The sequence below is a fragment of the Elgaria multicarinata genome, chromosome 2, assembly GCF_023053635.1.
Source record: "Elgaria multicarinata webbii isolate HBS135686 ecotype San Diego chromosome 2, rElgMul1.1.pri, whole genome shotgun sequence".
In the NCBI taxonomy this organism is placed as follows: domain Eukaryota; kingdom Metazoa; phylum Chordata; class Lepidosauria; order Squamata; family Anguidae; genus Elgaria; species Elgaria multicarinata.
Genome location: NC_086172.1, coordinates 104,948,777 through 104,958,421, shown reverse-complemented (window position 1 = coordinate 104,958,421; position 9,645 = coordinate 104,948,777). Strand labels below are relative to the sequence as shown.

Genomic DNA, 9,645 nt, shown 5'->3' with positions numbered 1-9,645 from the left:
GATATTTTAAAGAAACCCCTGATAATTTACCAATGATTTTATTTTCTGAAATGTACTGTAACCTCAAAACATGTACGCAGGAAAAAGAACAAAACAAGAAAGAAATGGGTATATAATTCTAGGCAGTGCAATGGACCAACCTAATGTAAATGTAAAAAAGACTAAGTTTACCAAATGGTGGCAAGTATTATACAACAAAACAGAAATAGATGGAATTTACAAAGCGGCTGGCATAATTTGCTATAGCAAAACATTATGCTATAGTATACCCTACGGCTTCAGTAATATAAATATGTTAGGCAAAATGATTTAAAGGAAATCAATTGGTGGGTTGTTTTTTTGTTTTGATATTGTTTATTGAATTTTTGGGGAGATTTTTTTGTAACAATAAATGCTATTCTGCCCCACCCGGCATAGCCTGGGCGCGGGGACGCAAATTGCGGGTGGGGGTGGAGGAAGGCGGCGTGGTAGCCAGCGATTGGCTGGCTTTTTGTGCCCTTTGGAGGAGGAAGGGGACAATGAGCTTACTTAAAGAGCTCACGCCCCTCCCACCCTCCATTCTTTGTGAAATGGCTCCCTCTGTCCCTCCCTCCCTCCCTGTAGGCAGCATGGGCTTGCTGGTTGCCTTTTTCAGGGGCCAAGTAGGAATTTTTTGCTTATAATCTGAATTGGTTATGAGGTTTTTTTTCACATACTTCATACTGTAAGACAGGCCAGGGAGTACTAAGAAGGTTAATTTGAATTGATTTGGTCACATTTATTGACGGGTAGGCAGGCATCTGCGGTTGGATAGGGTCGGTGAGCATTCTAAGGCACCAAATGGTGAGGGGTAATGCTGGAGGCTCAGCAGCTCCAAGCCCTGCGGCCCAGCTGCTGAAATTAGGGTTACCCTGAAGGCCAACCTTTCTCACCCACTCAGAGGCCATGGCTAGACCAGGCCTATATCCCAGGATTGTCCCGGGATCATCCCTGTGCTTTCAAATGACACACAGGGTATCCTGGGAGCAGGCAGGGTTGACCCCTCCATTTGCCTGGGATAATCTTTAGGTCTAGCTAAGGCCAGGGTCTGGTGGCATGAGGAGGGGTGACACCGGAAGTCCTACCACCCCAAAAGGGAGAGCCAGGGGGTGGTGTCGATTAGATGCCACCTCTATGGCTCGGAATGTCTTGCCCTGATTACCAGAGGTTTACGCCTTGAAAGTCGATGCCTGCTTAGGTTTCCCCTCTGCAGATCCATTAATAAATGTTGGCCCTTGTTTAAACCCAACATACTTGTGTCGCCTCTTTATTTCTGCACTACACCTTCCCGCAAAAGAAACCCCCCTTCTTCCCAGTTATGCAGTTGATGGTACAAGACATATAACATGAAACCTCCAACTCACATGTTTCTTCCCCGCCCCCCGCGTCCCCCCTCCACACCATTCCCTTAGGTTAGTGATTTGTATTAAGTTCTGTAGCTTACATATCGAACCATTTACAATTGTAGATTTCACATCTGCTAATTTGCTTATTATCAGTTAGTTTTTAGGATGACACATCTGCTCACAGGTGTCCATCTTTCTTTTTTAGAGACTTTCAGGCGACACCTGAGAAAAAAGTCCCATTGAACTCAAGGGAACTTAATTTTGAGTAGCCAGGCAGAGGCTTGCACTGTGAAGCCTTCCTCAGAGGAGCAACTTTGACCCCCTCCACACTTTGAATGAATTCGCTGAGGGAACACGTGGCTGCCTGGGTTGACCTGCTCAATGCTATTGCTGTGCATTGTTGTCACATTCCCTTGATGTGTTGTGGTTTGACATTCCTCAGGTCAGTTCTCTGTGCATACAGAACTACATGTAAAGAGTTCCTACATGTGGGGAGAGACCCTGATTTGTAAGTGAGCAATAGAATGCCAGTGAAACAAATGTGGTTGTTCAGCCCTCCATCTGCAGCTTACTTGTGGGTGGGGGGAATAATAAATGCCCCATTCCTATTCCTTTGTGGAAACACTGGTATGCACAGAGAACACTTTCCACTGAATGTAAAATAGGCATTACGTGCCGGGAAGTGTCATGACAGTTGGCTGTGTTAGCGCATGAAGCGCTGTGGCTCTCTCTGAGAGACCATTCAGTGCGTGCAGTGGGTAAGCTTTACATAGGAAGATTGGGAGTGGTTGACAAGCTGTCTTTCAGGAAAGGTTGTCTGCCATTGCAAATCTTCTTACTGACGAACCCTGGTGTACCATTTTGAAAATTATGCCATAGAGTGCTGGTCCCGCCTTTCAGAAAACAGGGGAAGACAGGGGGTGGGGGGACTGCATCACCAGAGAGGAACTGAACACTGGTATTGAGGTGGGGAGGGTGAAGCGGCACCTTGAACAAAATGCTAGTACAACTGGTTGGTTATTTGTTTGTTCCCCTCCATCATGTTCACAACTGCATACTTGTCTACTTGTACTTTTGTTTGGATTTGGAAGTCAGATGAAGTTATTGATAGGGCTCCCTAAGCAAACCAAAAACTACAATGAGAAGTCGGGAAGAGACTAACTTTAAGGGGCTGTCTTCACGGGGGATTTCCTGCAGCTTGGGGGCATTGCAAGGTTCTTTGCGGCCAATGAAGCTGTAGCAAATGGGCTGCCAACCACCAGCCGCTTCTGTCTCAAAATGGCGCCGTATCTGAGAGTAGTTTTACCCTGTGCTTCCTCTGCAATGTGCCCCCATTCCTCCACATTAAATCCTGGGCGTGCCTCTGTGACCTGGCTGTGACGTCGTCAAGGGGTGGAGCTGCCCCTCCCCCATTCACTCCTTTTCTTAGCCCATTCCATTGAGAACCGTAATAAGGCACTTTTTTTATTGCTGTTAGTCACTTTTCTGATGTTGTGTTACTTAGCTCCTCTGATACTGTGTTACGTCACTTCTCTGATGTTGTATTATTTAGTTTCTCTGAGGTGGTTTAGCTTATCTGAAGTTGTGTTATTTAGCTTCTCAGATGTGTGGAATAAAAACGTGTCAATGATAGTTTGCTGGAATAGGACAAAATTGGGGTGGTGGGGTGCTCTCATAGGGAGCCATCAGGTTCTGCCCTGGATAACTTGGGATTTTTGTTTCGTCATTGAAAAGTGAGCATTCCCCCCATATCTCAGCTTCCCCTTATTCATTGCAAGCAGGGAGAAGTGGCCAGAAAAGGGGTAAAGGGTTGGACATTTAATTCCCTGACTGTTTGCAGGAGGAAGCCTTATTTGTACTGATGGGTGAATTACTTAGGTCTACATCTAAGGATTATCCCAGGGAAATGGAGGGATCGACCCTGCCTGTCCCAGGATCCGTTGTGTGTCATTTGGATGCACAGGGATGATCCTGGGATAAATGGCTGGTGTAGACATGCCCTTAGTTTCCATTCATAAAAATATAGTAGCAGTGGGGAGTCTGAACAGGGGCAGGAGAACATGCCTCTGCCATTGATGATGGTTGGTTCTACTCCACACACACACACGGTGGCTTGGTAGATTTTTTTTTACAGTGCTGAAAAGCTGGGACGGTATGCTCTGCCATGTGACACTTTGGGGCACCTGAGACAATTCCCTCAAAAGGTGGATAATAACTACAATGTGCTTTCCTCCTGTGGTCATGAAGATGGCCCCTAAGGTACACAGACCCAAGGATGTCATCATCATCATGTTGTTGTTGTTGTTGTTGTTGTTGTTGTTGTTTTAAAGAAAAGCCCAGGGTGAGAATAAATAAAAGTATCTCCCAGTACACTGAAAAAATTCAGGGGAACTGGCAGTGGCTGGGCATACTCATCTTATCCTTGGCTGAAACATTTTCTTAATCTTTCCTCATGATAGTTTACTTATGGAATATATACCAGTTTAATTATGTTAGCTCCCTACCCAACAAGAATTTTGAGACGTGTATTTTGGCAAGGCTTCTGGGAATTTTCTGATAGGGATTTCTAGTGAACTACAGTTCCCTGGGGAGAGGAAATTACTGTTCAACCAGTGTAACAGTTGCAGTTCCTCCAGCCAGGGTTTCTTGTGGGTACACACCAGTACCATACAAAAACATAATATGGGAACAGAGCTATCACCAGCATTCTCCAGTAAGGCAACACCTGCTGCAGAAGCAGCATGAAAGCAATTGTATTCCCCCTACCCCCCAGTAAACACTTTTTATTTGTTTTGGCCTCTGTTTTGCCTATCTGGTCTACATAAATGGCTCAAGGTTCTTTAGGGAACAAATGCACAACAATGCCTGAAGATGTAAAGTGGTTTTCTCAAGGACCTGTTAGCGGCAACAGGCAGCTGCTGGTCCCTTCAAAGGTCTAGGCCTCTGTCCATGCTTGATTCCATGGGCTAGGCTTAACAGTTGCACATTCTTCCACATCTGCTTCAATATTTCCTTTGGACATGCATCGAGATGGGTTTCTACTTAACACATTGGCTGCCCCCTTCCACTGAAGATCATCCCTCCCACAGATGATGCACAGTCACAGCATCACCAGAGGGTGTGGGGGCAGTAGCATTTTGGGCATCCAAAGATCTAGCCATTTTTAGAATACTACCACAAATCATGGACGACAGCATTGCGGCTTCTCTCCCACCCATAAATCACGATGCCAACTACCGCATATTCACCTTTGTTCCATGCAGATTTCTCTCCCAATGCTAAGAAACATGTGGGGATGGCTTCCTTTGGCATGAATCCCCCTCCCCCACCCACTGCCCCCCAGATGAGGTCACAGTAAATAAGAATCCACATTTTGGAATTGATACACGTCCGGAATCCTCTGCCAGAGCTCTGTTGATTTAACTGTTGCAAATGGGAACAGAAATTGGCCTTCTGCTTGTGTTCTGTCAAACCAAGCCTAGGAGCTCTAGTAATTCTGAGCTCTTTGTATTTTAATCTGCCCATCAGAGCATATAGGTATATACACTTGCTAATCCAAGAAACAAGAAAAGGACTGAGGCAGACCTTTCAATCTACTTCAAAGAGTGTGTGCTGAATTAAAACTAAGACAAACAAGTTGAGCTGTTCACAAATAATTTATAGGCATCTCCTATAGTAATTGGTGGCACCTGCAGAAACTGGGAAATTGGTATAAATTAACAACAACAACAACAACAACAACAACACAGAAACATTTAGAATAATCTTTCCCTTCCAAGGAAGTCCTATGTGAATTTGGCTCATGGATTATCGAAGGAATAAACAGAAGACGTTGCTTAAAAACACATAGCACTAATTGAAGCACTAGCAATGGAAGACATCAGGTTGTATCCAGAGTAAAAGCTCCATCCGACAAGTGTTTTATTGCACAGTCATTACTGGGCACTCACGGAGTTTGCTCAGGTGCTTCACATGACATCGTCTGCCTCCCATGCCCCTTCCGCCCCTTCTGGCCTTCTATGCACAACAAAAAAATCCCCTCATTAAGTCCTATGTTTTTTTAAACTCAGAATTACTGCTCTTTCCTGCTGTGTGCAGGAAAAGCAACACCATTAGAACAGCAGACTCAATGGGCCTCGTGTTCATTGTGTACTTCCTCTTTTGAAAAGAGGAAGTAACTTGAGGAAGGAAAACACGGGCGGAGTAGCGAGGTAGAGAGCATGTTAACCCCTGGTGTGATGGAGCTTTAAGTTAGCTGCACTCAGTTCCCACTGAAATCAACAGGACTTAAGTCACGGGTAATTTTTCACATTGATTTCAATGGAACCCAAGTCCAACTAACTTAGTCTGGATCCAATCCACTGTCAACATATTGGCACTGAAAAATGTGATCTAATACCAAAGCTGGTTGGCTCTTGGGCATATACAGAGGGCCTTTTTCTCATCGACCAATAATGATAACATCCCATACATAACTAGTAATAACTATGGGTTGTTACTAGCAATATGTGAGTTTCAGAATGAGATGCAGTTCCTTCCCCCCTCTCCCATAAGTGCCCCAGTTTGTGGGAGTATAAAATAGAGGATGCCTTCAATTAGAGGACAGTCCTCTGTAAAGTAGAACACATTGCCATCCTATCACCAGTTGAGAACTGCCTCAAAATGTCACCTCAGAATAGAGTGGCTGCTTATGAACTGCCAAAAAAGAGGAAATATATAATCAAAGAAGAGGGCAAAAGAAAAAAATAGAAATAATTACTATAATTTAAATAGAAATACAATACATTGCACCTGAGTGGGAAAGTCTGTAGCCAGGTGATCTGTGTGCCTGTCCAATTTTTTTCCTAACAGTTATTTATTTATTTATTTACTACATTTCTATACCGCCCAATAGCCGGAGCTCTCTGGGCGGTTCACAAAAATTAGAAACATTCAAAGTATAAAACAACAGGATAAAACCATAATATAAAATACAAATATATATATATATATATATATATATATATATATATATAAATATAAAGTTATGAGGCAGCTTCAAGGCCTCTGCTGTCCCTTGTAATGATTCTTTGTCTTTAAAGTAGGCCTGGACTGGACAGCCTTTTAAACAGAGGATTGTTCTCGGTAAAGCAAATAAACATGGCCACCCTAAACGCTGTGCATGGGAGTAGAGGGGAGGACATCCAAGTACATACTTTGTCCTCACAGGTACTCAGTGAGCCTTCTTGAATATAACTGTGTACAGGATCACAGCTTAAATGTTCTGTTTTAATGTGAAAGCCATAAAAAAAAATAAGAACATCTGGTGCTTATGTAACCCGCATAAGGCTACAGGGCCTTCCTCATGTTCCATTCGCAACATTTAAGGCAGCCTGTGTTTCAATAACAGAGCTCACAACTGGAGGCTTTATAGCTTGTGCTATATAAAGACAACACTCTCTTTTTGTGTTGAAAGTCAGGAGTTCAACTCACTAGTGAAACAGCCTGGGACAGATGCCACACTCAACGCAATGGCAAAAGTAATGACTTAGAGCAGCAAGAAAAGCACCTAGCAATTGTCAAAAAATGGGTAGAGGCAATGAAGGGAGCCAAAGTGATGCAAAAAAGTAGAAATACTTCCAGTGGACCAGGCTTGAGAGGCCTAAGGCCTGGTGTGCCGGTACTAAGACTGAAGGGGAGGGGCAGAGAAAAGAGAAGCAGGAGGGGGAAGGACAGACACAAGGGATGCCTAGGCAGAACCTTGAGGCAAAGTAGTGGGCCTGAGGAAGTTCCACAACACTTGCTTCTCCTTCTCCTCCTCTTCCTTCTTGCTTCTTCTCCTCCTTGCTTCTTCTGGGCCTTCCCCTTGGCTGGCATGATTGTGCCAGCCAAGGAGAAGGCCAGATCAGCACGGGCGTGGGGGAGGACAGAAGTCCAGGAATGCATCGTCCAGCCCCTCCCAGGCCGATCTGAGCGTGTTCCCTGACATTTTCATAAATTTTAAAAATTTTCCCTCATTTCCGGACTTGTCAGGGGGAAACCAGACATATAGTCACCCTACACCCTAGGCATTGCCACAACAAAGGACACAGATTTGCATAACATTTCCACATGTAGAATACATGGAAATTTTAAAAACAATTATTATAATTTAAATAGAAATTATTTATTCTTTATCAATGTACATGATGCTGTACATGGTGCTGTACATGAAATTATTTATCAATGTACATGGTGCTGTACATAGTAAAAGAATAAAACAGCAATAATTCCACCGTAATGAGAAAGGCCTGCACAGTCAGCTGTTTTCCAGGTGCTAAATGTTGATAAGCAACTTCAAGGTCCGTGCTGCATTCCCTCCATTCTTATGATTCTTTATCTTTAAATTTTGGACTGGATAGCTGTTCAAATAGAAGAAACCTTCAAATACAGGACTGTCCTCTGTAAAATAGGATACATGGCCACCCTATACCCATCCTCTGCACAGCAGCTGGCTGGGAGTGGATAAGGTAGCGTATATATAGGAGATATGGCTGTGAGTTTAGTCAGGTGAGTTTGGTAAGGTTTAGTCATGAGGATGGCAACTTAGGAACAAAAGAAAAGAGGACATGCATCATCAAAAAAAGTTTAAAGGAGAACACTTATTTCCAGTTGCATTTGGATCTTATACACCATTCACAAAAATCTATGACTGTAAACTTGAATTCTACATGCACTTAATTATGAGTAAATCCCATGGAATTCAGTGGAACTTACTTCTCAATAAATATGCAAAGGACTATGTTGAACGGCAGATCAAAATTATGTTTGAACATAATGCTAAATAAAAAGGACCAGGAAAATTGCTGGTATACTTTGGAAGGTGTTTCAGTGTGCTAATGTGCTTATTACTCTCTGCAGATTTGCTCAAAAGTACAAATATTCAACCACCTATTTAAACAAACTGGGAGAAAAAAAGAGTTCTTCAGAAAATAAAGAAAGGAGCAGGGCAAAGTGCATTATGTTTGTAAAAACATAAGCTGAAAGCAAATGTTTGATCAACCAACTTGCATTTGATAACTTCAGTATTTTATTCAAAAGAAAGGAGAGATAGTTAACATTTGCATCAAGGCAGTATAGAAAACAGAAATGAAAGGGAGAGAAAAGTAAACAAACAAATGTGCTCACAATGGAATGAGGACTCTGTGAAGTGTTTGTGCTGCAAAGACAAACCAATATTCCAGTTGAGTATCCCTCATTTGGGGAATCGTAGGGGTCAGTACTCCCGGAGTGTAACGGATGAGCCTCACCCTGAGAAAACCACCTTCATGATCATGGTGTCTCTCCTGCCAGGTGTGTGTGTATGTGTGTGTGTTGAGTTAGTATGATTATATTTTAACTAAAAGGTGTCTCTTTTTAGAAGAAAAGCATGCATAAATGTTAAACCAGATCCCTTATTCATAAAAAAATCAGGATGAAGGACAGTTTTAATGACATAAAATAGCTCAGCTATAGGAAGCATGTGTCACCCCACTGCTAAATACATTGAACCAGCCTCTCTCCGTCTGTTTCCAGGTCTAGTTCAAAGTGCAAGTGGTAACTTTTTAAATCCCTGTACCAAGGTTGGGGAACCTCTCCAGCCCATGGTGCAAATTAGGCCCACCAGGTGGGAATCTACACTGATGTTATTCTAAAGTTTTGAATGGGTTACTGTGACGCAGAGCGTCACGTGACCCTGGGTCTCCAACATTGCAAATGAGTTGTACTTACAGGTTCTATTTCTTAGTTCCAGCGTGGCTACAGATTCATGTGCCTCGTTCTACCGGTAATTTTCCTCTCCCTTTCTCAGAGCTGCTGGGTTTGCTCCGCCCACTTCCTGTTCTCCTTCCTTCGCCCCGTTTTCTATCTTATCTGCTACAGCAGATAAATCACACCAGCGTTATACTGTGCAATCACTGACAATTGCATGCAAAGGACTCAGAAGTTTTCCACCTTAGAATCTGCTTTGATTGCTTTGAGTATGATTAAGTTTAATAGATTAAGCTTGAATATATGATACAAATGTAATTTTGTGTTTATGTACTATGTTTTATTTTTCCTTTGTTAATAATAAAAAAATTAATAAAAAAAGAAAAAATCTGCTTTGATTGTGAAGTACTCCCATGCATCCAGCCTTAATTGTGCTCCTTTTGCAAAAGATTCGCCCCAGCCGCTGCTGTGGGCACAGGAGCAGGATTTTAAACAAATGCTTACATCTGTGTAAGCTTTATAGATAAAGACACCAAAATTGGCACAGTAATTCAAATACCAAATTTGAATCAAA

General features: G+C 42.8%; 1 pseudogene; it reads right to left on the bottom strand.

The window, feature by feature from the left end:
• Positions 1-8,548: 8,548 nt before the first annotated feature.
• LOC134393861 (U1 spliceosomal RNA) lies at positions 8,549-8,683 on the bottom strand (annotated as a pseudogene).
• Positions 8,684-9,645: the final 962 nt, after the last annotated feature.